Genomic DNA, 12,507 nt, shown 5'->3' on the forward strand with positions numbered 1-12,507 from the left:
GCCTGTGATATTGTCAAACCCCCTGCCATTTGCTTCTGTCACCTTATTGACTTTCCATTTCTTTTTTCTTTCAAATTGAACTATAGGTGGTTTACAATCTTATATATTAATTGCAGGTGTATAGTTTAGTGATTCAGTATTTTTATAGATTATACTCTATTAAAAGTTATTATAAGATAATGGCTACAATTCCCTGTGCTATACAATACATCCTTGTTGCTTATCTATTTTACACATAGTAGTTTTATCTCCTAATTCCCTACCCCTAACTTGCTCCTCCCCCTTCCCTCTTCCCATTGGTAATCACTAGTTTGTTTCCTTTATCTGTAAGTCTGTTTTTGTTTTGCATATACACTCATTTGTATTATTTTTTAGATTCCACATATAAGTGATGTCTTATAGTATTTGTCTTTCTCTGACTTATTTCACTAAAGCACAATATTCCCTAAGTCCATCTACATTGCTGCAAATGGCAGAATTTCATTCTTTTTTATGGCTGAGTAATATTCCTCTGTGTGTGTGTGTGTGTGTGTGTGTGTGTGTGTGTGTGTGTGTGTACCATGTCTTCATTTTAAATTTTTTTAAAAAATTTTTATTGAAATATATTTGATTTACAATGTTGTGTTAACTTCTGGTGTACAACATAGTGATTCATTTATACATATATATACACACATATTCTTTTTCATATTCTTTTTCATTATAGGCTATCACAAGGTATTGAATATAGTTCCCTGTGCTCTACAGTAGGACCTTGTTGTTTCACATCTTCTTTATCCATTCGTCTATTGATCGGCACTTGGGTTGCTTCCATATCTTGGCTATTGTAACTTGTGCTGACTCGCCATTTCTTTTATTCTCTGCACACATTTCTCAGCTCCATCTCTGAAAATCAGGACACTTAAAAAATGCATTGAGTGTTTACTGTGTCCCAGACACTGTGTAGGAGCTTCACACATTACTGACCATCACACTCACCACAACTTTATGAGATAGGCACAATTATGATTTCCACTACTGTACTGGAATAATAACTCGTTCAAGTCACACAGCTAGTCAGTGTCAGAATCAGAGCTCAAACCCAGGTCCTCCTAACTCTGATGGTTATTCTCTTAACCACAGTACTGTTCCCCAACAACCTGCTCTGATCTTGGAGTAACTTGTTCTATTCCTGGGAATTTAGCTCTGGTAGCATCAGCGAACTAGCCTCATGGGAAGGCTAAGAGTCTTCATCACTGCCTCTCTAGTACTAGTGCTCTCCCCATTCCCATCCCCCGAGCCAGGCTTTTCTGGGCATGATGAAATGCATGATGGATAAACAGCAGTGCTGAGCAGATACATGTTCAGCTCACTGATTGGTTGCTAGTCTTCCGCCCCAGGAAGATGGGCCTTCTAGTCCTAGCTCTGGACCAGTTTTGTATCCTGGAGGGTCGTTCTTGGGGTTCTCTGATTCTCTGCCTTTTGTCTGGTGGGCCGTCACCCACCCACCCAATACCCTGCCCCACCCCCACCACACAGGCACAGCACGCTTCAGCCACTCTCCTCTCTTCCTACATCGTGTAAGTTCATAGATGAGCATCTGGGACAATTAGTCAAGCGACCCCCCTTGTGGGTCATCGCAATGGTCAGCTCACACTGGAGCCCCTTTGCATGATGTGTTTCAGTAAGCACGGCTAGGAAGGAAACAAAGAATCTTGCCGAGCACGTTCTTTTTCAGGGTTAATGTGGCCAGGTTAGGCAGAGTACACCTCTTCAGCTCCTTCCTCTCCCAACAGCACAGAACCTCTCAGGAACCCAGGACCCAGGCAGCAGCCCTCCCCAGTAGAACGCATGGCCGCACTCTCCTCGCACCACCTGACAGGTGTCTCCTCACTGGAGGCAGCCTCAGCCTTGCCTTCCCGTGGCTCTGTTTTCCACTAATATGCTCATATTTCATCTGCTTCAGCATTTTGCTTTCCCAAGACTCTGAATCCCTCATACTTGAATATATTTTATGCTGATGAGCAGTGGTGTTAATCATGCCTCTGGGCCATACCTAAAGGGACATTTTATTTCATTCTTTCTTGGGCCTTTGGCCAAGTTGCATTTTTTCCATCTCTCAGGAATAGGGTCTCTCCCCGAGGCTGCAGAATGAGTGAGACATGAGGAAGGACTTCCAGATTAATAGCCTTTTGAGAACCTGAAACTAAGCCCCCGAAGGGAATTGCCTTCAAGAGAGTTTTTTTTCCTTTTTTTTTTTTTTGTTTTTTTTTTTTAAAGAATGGAGACACTTCATTGTCATGCAACCAGCTAAACGTTTCATCTTAGAGCCCTGGGGACAAACCAGATGATGCATGGATTCTTCTCCAAGGCTGAGTGTGCACATCTCCTATCCCAGTCGGTTTCTGTATGTTCTCAAGGGGGAGACAAAACAATAGGGGTGAGTGGGGAAGATTTACAACCTGATTGGAATTCATAAGAAGAACTCAAAGTCTGCTGAGCATCCCCTGAAGATTAAGGGTGGAGCCAATTGCCTACAAAGCTTCCATTGATCCGACCTCTCGGAAGGCTTTCCCGGGAGCCACACTGTTCGCCCACAAGCATTGTTTCCCTCAACTTCAAAGCTGGGATTTCGTTAAATTATAAATGCATAAAGCCACAACCTTGTTTTCTTTCAATTTTAGTGCTCACAGAACTAGAAAGGATTGATATGCCAGTAATAGCAGACAAGAGGGAGAAGAATTTATGACCCCAGAAGTGCTGAGGCAAAGCAATAGAAAGAAGCATTTAAGTCTTTCTATTAAAGTAACTCATATTAAAAAGTAATAGAAGCCGGGGTGGCAGGGGCCTTACTTATTTCATCAGTGATGCCAGCAGTCAGCAATTTGTCATGGCTGGAGAACAGGCAACAACCATCTACCCCATGAATGAGCTAATGCTCAGTGCAGCCTGTCAACGAAAAGCTGATCGTAATCTGGGAACACAGAAATAGACAAGTTGAAAGACTAACGTGGAGGAGAGAGGGAGAGACAGCAGCGTCACTGTCTGATGCTGTAGAGCAGGAGGAACCTGGACTTCTGCCTCAGTCTGTTTGGGCTGCTGTAACAGAGCAGCATGGACTGGGTGGCTTAAACAACCAGCACTCATTTCTCCCAGTCCTGGAGGCTGGGAAGTCTAAGACCTCGGTGCTGGCAGATTGCACTCACAATGAGAGCCCTCTCCCTGGCTTGTGGATGGCCAGCTTCTCACTGTATCCTCACATGGAGGAGAGAGAGAAGATGGGGAGGGGAGAGGGAAGACGGGACGGAAGGAGGGTAGAGAGGGAAAGAGGGAGGGAGGGAGGGGAAGGGGGAGGGTAGGTGACTGTTGGATGTAGGGAGTGAAGGAGAAGCAGACTCTTGGTGTCCGGTTTGAGTGGCCGGTCTTGACAACTGAAATAGGGAATGCTTGTCAAGGAAGGAAGGAGTAAATGATGACCCTAGGTTTGGATAAGTTAAGTCAAGGTGTCTGATGGGCTTCCAGCAGGCAGTGGTTTTACATAAAAGTACAGAGACAGAGCCTAGGAAGTCATCAAGGTATAGGACTTCATTATCTTTCAGTTCTTATGACAGCAGCCTCCTAATTCAACTCCCTGCTTCCAGGCATGCCCCGTCCAATCCGCCCTGCATTCTAAAACACGAAATTCATCCTGTCACTGACCTACTTAAGACACCTTACCACCTCCTATTGCCTTCAAGTTAAAGTTTGAGATATACTAGGACTTCTAAGATCTAGCCTTTGGTACGCAGCCAAGCCTAATCTTCCCGCCATCCCCCATTTACTTCCAGTTCACTGAATATGAAATACGCTTTTCTGCATTTTATCTCTGGTAAACTCCTATTCATTCTTCAAAACTCAACTCAACTGCCGCTCCGTTGGCGAGGCAGGATCCCCGTTTCCGCCTCTGTGCTCCGCGGTTAGTTGTTCTGACACCTTACAGCATTTACCACACTGGCTGTATAATGCAGACAAATGTGTTCCATCACACGGTGAGCTCTTCGTGGAAAACAATTTCACTTTGTTCCTCACCATTTCTCCCCCTGCTCAGCAGAGTGCCTAGCACATCGTAGGTTCACCGTTTGTGCTGTTGGACTGAACGAGTGAGCCTTAGCCGGGGCTTTGGGCCTTGACGCCACAGTTCCCCCTTCATGGTTTCTTTGCCAGAGAAGCAAATGAAAGACTGGTGATAAAACAATCCCTAAGGATTCTGGGGGAAAGGAGAGGAAAACATTCTGTGTTCTCATTTCTCCTCTTCTCCCTACTTCCTAAATACAGATAAACCTCGAGCTTCAATCAGACCCCTAAGAATCTCTACTCTTCCTGCTTGCACAGCCAGAGATGAGAAGATGAAGACAAATTTCTCTAGGACCAGAGATGTTTCCTTGGACTTCTGTTGGAATTTCAAGCAACACAGGAAGGCTACTGCTGTACTGTGTAGCTTACTGGGATACAAATAAGTCTGTGGGAACCCCTGAGACTTCTGACTTTGGGGATTTCTCCTCATAACGCAATTTAAACTGTTTCAAAAGAGCATTTTGTTGTTAAAGGAGGTATAGTTGTAAGCTTGACTCTGTTCTTGTATAACCCTGAGAAAAATGTTTGCGTCACTGGGACTAAGTTTCTTATTTGTAAATAGAGGGGTTGGGAATAAATAATCTCTAACATTTATTTCAAATTAAAAAGCTTATGAGGGTGCCAAGTTCCAGGAGGATAATAGTAGGTACTTAAATCCAAATCAATTCGTACATCCTTTAAAAAAAAAAGATCAACAGAAGAGTAAATAAAACCACTCAAAACTCAGCAATAGCATAAGTAGAAAGCCAAGAATATTATGAAATTAAAATCATGCACTAGTCAGGAAATAAACCAAACCAGCAGAGTCATCTGTGGAATGCATGCCAGAGAGGAGAGAGGAACAAGGGTGGGAGAGGTGGAGGCGGGGTGCAAGGACCAGAAAGAGAAAGTACCATCCAGAGTGGGGAGATGATGAGAAGATGCTAGAGACTTATTCTAAGCCCTGGCTACTGGGGCATCAGCTGGAAAAGACTTGAAGGTGCAAGGGCCCAAAGGCAGCAATCTTGAGTAGGTGCTACTTCTGAAGGAGAGAGAGAAGATTTCCAAGAAGCATCATTTGGAGTCTTAATAGCAAAGGGAAAGAAAGAACAGGAGGTGGAAATCAACAGTCCTACAGAAACAAAAGAGAATCACCAACTCAGAAGGCACTCAACTCCTCTTTTGTCTCAAGCACCACGAGGGAAAGTTACATTTTCCATCTTAATAGGAGGTTACTCTTGAACTGACAAAATTCTGGTAATTCTTCCCCTGGATAATTTTTGGCTAATCTTCTTCTTCTCTGTCTTCATAAATTGTTACTGCTAGTCTGGGAAAATAAATATTTCAAAATAAACAGAAAATTGCAGGGACTATCCATACAAAGTCACTATAAAGAGAAAAATCAAAGTGAGATTTTTAAATATTTCAGCTGGTGAAAATTCTCCCCTAAATCCAACCCATGAAGCCAAAGAAAATTATACCACAACACCTCAACTTGGATTAAATATCCTTAAATAGGCATTTGCACATACAAAAAACCAATTCAATGAAAAAACTGAAAACAGAAATAGACCAAAAACAGAACAATATTAAACAAGAGTTCACTAAACTTAGGAAGCAAATTGAAGAAAAAGACAAAATTGTCTTAGAAATGGAAACTAAATTACGAAGGACCCAAATGAGAATATATTTAATGAGACATTAAGACACAAAACATTCAAGAAAACAAAAATGATGTAAAGAAGGTGTTTTAAAAAAGTAGAGAAAAAGGGATTCCTGTAGAAAGAAGGCAGCAAAGATAACCCAATATATATAATTGGACTCTCTGAAGAAGAAAAAAATAGAATAGAAATTATATTTAAACCTACCATTCAAGAAAACTTTTAATAAATAAAAGAAGACCAGGATACACATATTGAAATTGCCCACCAGGTACCTGGGAAAATTGACTGGAATGCTTAAGTCAATCCTGTCTTGATCCAACTTTAAACTTCCATGTTTGAAGGAAAGATTTAAAGTCAACCTTCTCAATTTCTGCCAACAACGGAACAGTATTTTCAAGAAACTCAAGAAAAGAGTATGAGCCAAGGATTTTTTATCCAACCAAGTAGTCCTTCAAATATCAAGGCTAGAAGAAGAGTTTTAAACATGCAAAAATGGAGGAAAATCTGTACTCAGCAACATTTTCTGAGGAATCTACTAGAAGTCAAGTGTCCGCTAACCAAGTCTGGGAAACTTCAAGAAAGGAGTTAGAGAAAGTCCTGAATACGTTTAATTGTTGCTCTAAGACTAAAACCAATGTGGGCAAGGGTAGAAGACCACAATGCAAAGGCTGAATGTTCTATAAAGGATACAGAATTCAAAGTTTAAGAAGACTGAAGAAGTGAGAGGCAAAGAAGAAAGAAAAACCAACTCACTGACTGTCACATACATAGTAGAGAGGAGTCAAAGGTTACATTTAAACCTGACAACCAAATAGTAAATGCCTAAGTACGAAAAAAACTAAAAAGTATTAGAACAGCCATACATATTCTTAAACTAAAAGAAATACAAAAAGGAAAAATAACCAAAGAATAGATAATAGAAAGGAACACAGTAAATACAACATAATGTTTATAGTAAATATTTTTAAAAGATGTCAAAGTTGGAGCCAAACATATTAGTCATATTAGTAAATGTAAATGTACTTATCTATTAAAATAAAGAAATTTTCAAGTTGGCTCAAAGAACAAAACTCAATCAACCATATGATAAATACAAAAGACACGTAAAATGAAGTGAGTCAAAAATGCTAAAAATAAATTGATGAGCAATTTCTATCAGGGAAATGGAAACAATAGGAAAGAAAGGTTTCGATTCTAACATCAGACGAAGTAAAATTCAGACCAGTGATCTGAATAGAAAGTGCAGAAATGGTCCAAGCACACATGGAAGTTGAGCCTATTATAAAGCTGATGTCTCAAAACACTGAGGAAATGATGGACTTTTTAACAAATGGCATTAGAGCAACTGAAGCATCTCTGAGAAAATAATAAAGTTGGCTTCTTTCTTCACCTCATTAGCAGAATAAACTCCAAATCCACAAAAGATCTAAATGTAAAAGAGAGAGAGCCACACAAGTATTAGATACAGGGAAAGCCTTTCTGACTATGATTGGAGATCCAGCTACAATTTTTAAAAAATCTCATTACTTAACTACATTTAAAAAATCTTCCCTATGACAAAAAACACCACCAGTCTAAAGATAAGCAATGCTTGGGAGGGAAAAAATTACAACATGTAGAACAGATAAAGGGCTAATATCCCAATATAGTAATACTTAGAATAAATATTTTAAAACCTTATAAAATTATTCAAAGTTATAAACAAACAGTTCAACCAAAAATACATATGATGTCTCTTCAAAGATACTAACAGATGTTCTATTTCATCCATAATGAAGAAAGGCAAATTAAAACTAGGCTATTTTCTCACCTAAAAAATTAGCAAAAATTTCAGAATCTTGACAGCCAGTCTGCTGGTGAAGCAGTAGAGGAGAAGTCCCCTCTCATACACCGTTGGCGAGAATGAAAAAACTCCTACAAACGGGACTTGGGCAATATCCGATTCAGCTGCAAACACATTTGCCCGTGGGCTCAGGAATCCCATTTTCAAAAGTTGACCTTGAAAATACTCCTTCAACAATTACGAAATGAAAACAACCACAAGGTTTTTCCATTGTTGCACTATATGCAATAAAAATTATTGAAAGTGATCTAAATCCTCATCCACAGGAATCGGATTAAATAAACGGCAATACCACCACACAATGGAGGACTCCACATCTGTAAGAAGGAATGAGGAAGGTGTCTATGAACTTATATTGATTGACAGATGTCATGTAAACTAAAAAAAAAATACAGCAAGATGATCAAAGCTTTTTACAAAATACTTTTGTGTAAGAAATAAGAGGAGATGAGAAAAAAATACACATATACATGTGTATATTTATGTATTTGTTTATTTTTACAAAACAAAACACAGGAAGTTAAACCAGGAAATAATAAAAGTGTTTACCTAAAGAGGAGTGAGTAAGAATGGGGTTAAAATGATTAGGGAAGGGAGGGAAAATTGAGAGTATAATTTTTCCATAGTTTTAACAAGCTAATGTTTTATGTATTTAAAAAAAATAAGTTAAATAAATCACCAAGGGAGAAAGAAGTTGATTTGCATATTCAAAACATAAGCTAAATCAATTTTTAAAAATCTAAAGTTGAATACAAACAGAACAAATAGCCCTAATTGTACCTCAAAATAATAAAATAACCACATAAGGAAAAAAAGCGGTAACTCAAGTAATTTTTGAACATAATACATTGGCTGAACATCCTCGATAAGCAATAAGGATAAGGAGAAGCAAAACTGTAATGAAATCTTGAACTTTAAATTTGTTACTGGTAGTGGTGTGGATAATGAATTCTGACACTATTTGGTTTGTATTGGAGGAGTCAGCAAACCCTACTTGCCAGGGTTAGAGATACAAACATAGAATGGGGAGGAGGGGATGGGGGAACCCTTGGCATTGGGTTGGAATTGAGTATATCAGTATAAATTCATGATTATGTATGATTTATATATAATATGTATGTATATGTGTGTGTGTGTGTACGTGTGTGTGTGTGTGTATAATATATAAATATATATATATATATATATATTTTTTTAACCTAAGTCTGTTTACTGAAATGGCCCAGAAAAATGACATCTTAATTTCAATGAGTGTACTTGGTATTGTGAGATGAACTGTGTCCCCCACAAAGATGTACTGAAGTCCTAACCCCTGGTACATGTGAATGTGACCGAACTCGGTAGTAGGGTCTTTGCAGATGTCATTGAGCTGAGTGCATACTAGATTAGTGTGAGCCCCTAAACCCCACGACTGGTGGCTTTATAAGAAGACAGCCATGCGAAGACCCCCAGACACGCAGAGAGAAGGCAGTTATGTGAAGACAGAGACAGATATTGAAGCGAGGCAGCTACAGGTCAAGGAATGCCATGGACGGCTGGCAGCCACCAGAAGCTAGGAAGAGGCAGGGAAGGATTCTCCCTTAGAACCTCCAGAGAGATCATGACTCTGCTGAGACTTTGATCTCAGACTTCAACCCTCTAGAACTGGGAGACAATGAGCTTCCATGTTTTTAAGCCACCCAGTGGGTGGCATTTTGCTGCAGCAGCCCTAGGAAACTAGTACATCCAGCAACTAAATCTTGGTTTCTAAATACCATTTGACACAAAAAGAATAGGGGCTCCTTGAAGAAATAAATACCTGGTTCTAGATGTCTGGGGCATCTCATTGTCCCAGAAAGCAAGGATGGGCTCAGAAACTGATGGAAGCACAACAGAAAGACCCAGGAACCAGCCTAAAGAGGCTCTCACTAGCCAAATCTGGAATAGTTTGAGTGTTTTTTTTCAGGGGAAAGTGCGAACACAGTCCCCCCCTACCACAAGTTATGCAGTCGAGTTTCCCACATTTGGGGAAGTAGCAGGGGTCAGCACATCCGGAGCGCAATGGATAAGCCTCGCCCTGGGAAAACCACCTTCGTGATCATGGTATCTCCCCTGCCAGGTAATGGAATAGTTGGAGTATTAAAACGAATAAGGAAAAGTGATTGCCTGGAGCGATTACAAGAATTAAGGGGGAAGGGATATCAGGAAACTTTCTGTGGGGCTGGAAATGTTCTGTCTCGGGTGTGAGTAACATGAGTATGTATGCTTGTCAGATGCATCTAACCGCGTGTTTAAGACCTGGACAATGCACTGTATGTAAGTTATATTTTAATTTTAAAAATGAGTAATGATAGTGATAGATTATAACGTATAGAACTTAATTTTTTTGATCCATGAATCCATAATGATACTAAAAACAAAAGTTGAAGGAAGGAAAGCTCTTTTTTAATAGAATGTCAGATAGTGAATGTAAAAAGAATTATAGGATTAGAAAAAAATCTCCATTTTTCAACCACCAATGCAATAATCACTTCAGGCAAGGATAATTAATGTAAACCAAAACATTAAACATTTGGTTTTGGAGATCAGGATAGTCAAATACTCTCAAAGCATCCCCTAAAAGGTAAGGAGAAAGGTGCCTTTGCAGTAAAGAAACCTGGCAGACACCAGCTCAACCAAAAGATCAAACGTAACATCAGCAGTAATGGGACAAATTGATTTTATGTGCCTTCAAATGTGCTCTGATTGGGAATCAGCTCCTCCTATATATTATTCCTGCCAAAACCCACTAACTTTGAATCTAATCACGAGGAAACATTCAGACAAATCCAAATCATCAGGCGTTCTTCAAAGCCAGTGGTCTATATTCTTCAAAAGGTCAATGTCATAAAAGACCAAAAGAGGAAGGGCTACTGTTCTCAATTAAATAAGATTTAAAAGACATGATAAAGTAAATGCAATGCTGCACCGTTGATTGACTACTGGAAAAAAAAAAAAAAGCTATAAAAGTCATTGTTAGGACAGTGGTGGAAATTTGAACATAGGTTATATGTTAGATAAAGCTATGCCATCTTTTTTAAATTCCCTGGGTGTGATCACTATAACATGTCCATTTTCCAAGAAGAGAAAGAGAAAGAAAGCAAATAGGGCAAAAGATGTGTAAAACTGGCAAAGAATATGGGTATTCATCGCACTGTTTTTTTCAATGATTGGTTTAGAATTTTTCAAAATTAAATATTGGGGAAAATGCTATTTTTAAAGGAGTAAAATCTATATTTTTTTGCCAAGTTTTTGAACAATATGTTTTGCATCCCTCTTATTTTCTTGTCTTACTGCCCCCTTTCTAGCTTCCACCCTCATCATATCATAGCCAGGACCGTTGGAAACACCTTGCAAGACCTTTTCCTCCTCCAAAATAACTTTTCTAAACAGCGCTTTTGTGAAGAAACACCTCTGCACAATTTTTTTTTTCCCCAGTAGGTCCAAGTTGTCCTGGGGCTAAATTCAAAACTCTTTAGTCTGGCATTTTCATTAGTTCTGAACCCGTGTTTCAGATTGCTGGCCTGACATCTCTATGTGAAAACTGCAATACTCTCAGACTTAACTCACCCAGTGCAGTTTGACCCCTCCCCCTCCAAACCTGACTCTCTGCTTTGTTTCCCATTATTTGGTGGCATCTCCGTCCTCTCAGTCACCCAGGCTGGCCCTCTTAGAATCAGCCTGCAGCTCCTGTTCATTCTTCATACCCTACACCAAACTCTTACAGTCTGTTGAATTCACCCTACTGTCAGTCTCTCTTACATTAGGCCTTTATCATCTCTAAGCTCTAACCTATTAACTGCCTACCAAATGGTCTCCCTGATGTTTCATAATAATCATTAAATAATTATCTATTGATGGAGGGCAATGAGGAAATGAAGACCCTGACTCTAATTATTACCCTTCCACCCCCTGCTTCTTCTCCCCAAACAGGCTTATGATAAATGTCTCTCGGAAAGAAGGAACAGCAAAGCGGTGGTTGCCTAAAGTCTTAGACGAGAAAAATGCCACCGAATTCACTGCCTATTTACCTGGGGCCCTGAATACTCAGCGTGACCAATGGGACAAGGAGATTAAAAAACAGACAATTCAGTCCTAAGGCCTGTTGTCCTCATTCCCTTTTCAGAAAGCAGGGGCAAAAACCCAGCTGGAACATTCAAGCTATTTGAAGAGCACGGGTTTTGCCTGCCTCTGAATCATGACTTACTGCAGCGTGCCTGGTGTTCACGGCGCACGCGCGGGCGCAGGCAAGATGGAACGGAGCCCCATCTGGCCACCCACTCCTGGCTATGGTGGTTGAAAACAGATGCTCTAAAGTAGGGTTTGGCAAACGAGGGCCCACAGTTCAGATGTGGCCCATGCCCTGTTATTTATAGCACTCCAGCTAAAACTAGTTTTTATATGTTTAAAGAGGTAGTTAAAAAAAGAATCTGTAAAAGAGACCATATATGGCTTGCAAAGCCTAAAATATTTACTATCAGTGTCTGTGCAAAAGAGGTTTACTCTACAGTCATACAGGAAGGAGTCTGAATCCCATTTCTGACCTTCGATAGCCATGAAAACACAGACAACCATTCAACCTCTCAGTCACAGTTTTCTCATCTGTATATGTAGAGGAAACACTTTCATTCAGGACATTCTAAGTATTAAGCATCGATAGTCTACCTAGGGTACTTCTTGGTACCTAAGTACTCCATAAATGTTACTTATAATTGTAACAGAGAAAAAAATATTACCTAAAACAATCACACCTGCCTTTTAAAGAAGAAAACAAAATTGATATTAGGGAGGATATAAACCTCTAACGAGCTTCCTTTCTCGGCTGAGATTAATGAGGAAGGATGAAGGACAAGATGGACATTTCAAAGCTCCCGCCCATTATTCCAGGCTGCCAAAGAGGAGACTTGGAAT

General features: G+C 39.9%; 1 non-coding gene across 1 annotated transcript; it reads right to left on the reverse strand.

Moving 5' to 3' along the window:
• Positions 1-9,520: 9,520 nt before the first annotated feature.
• Positions 9,521-9,684, reverse strand: LOC116661231. The gene has a single exon (XR_004317049.1). It is a non-coding gene; the product is annotated as a U1 spliceosomal RNA (small nuclear RNA).
• Positions 9,685-12,507: the final 2,823 nt, after the last annotated feature.

This window comes from Camelus ferus, chromosome 33, assembly GCF_009834535.1.
Source record: "Camelus ferus isolate YT-003-E chromosome 33, BCGSAC_Cfer_1.0, whole genome shotgun sequence".
NCBI classification, from domain to species: Eukaryota; Metazoa; Chordata; class Mammalia; order Artiodactyla; family Camelidae; genus Camelus; species Camelus ferus.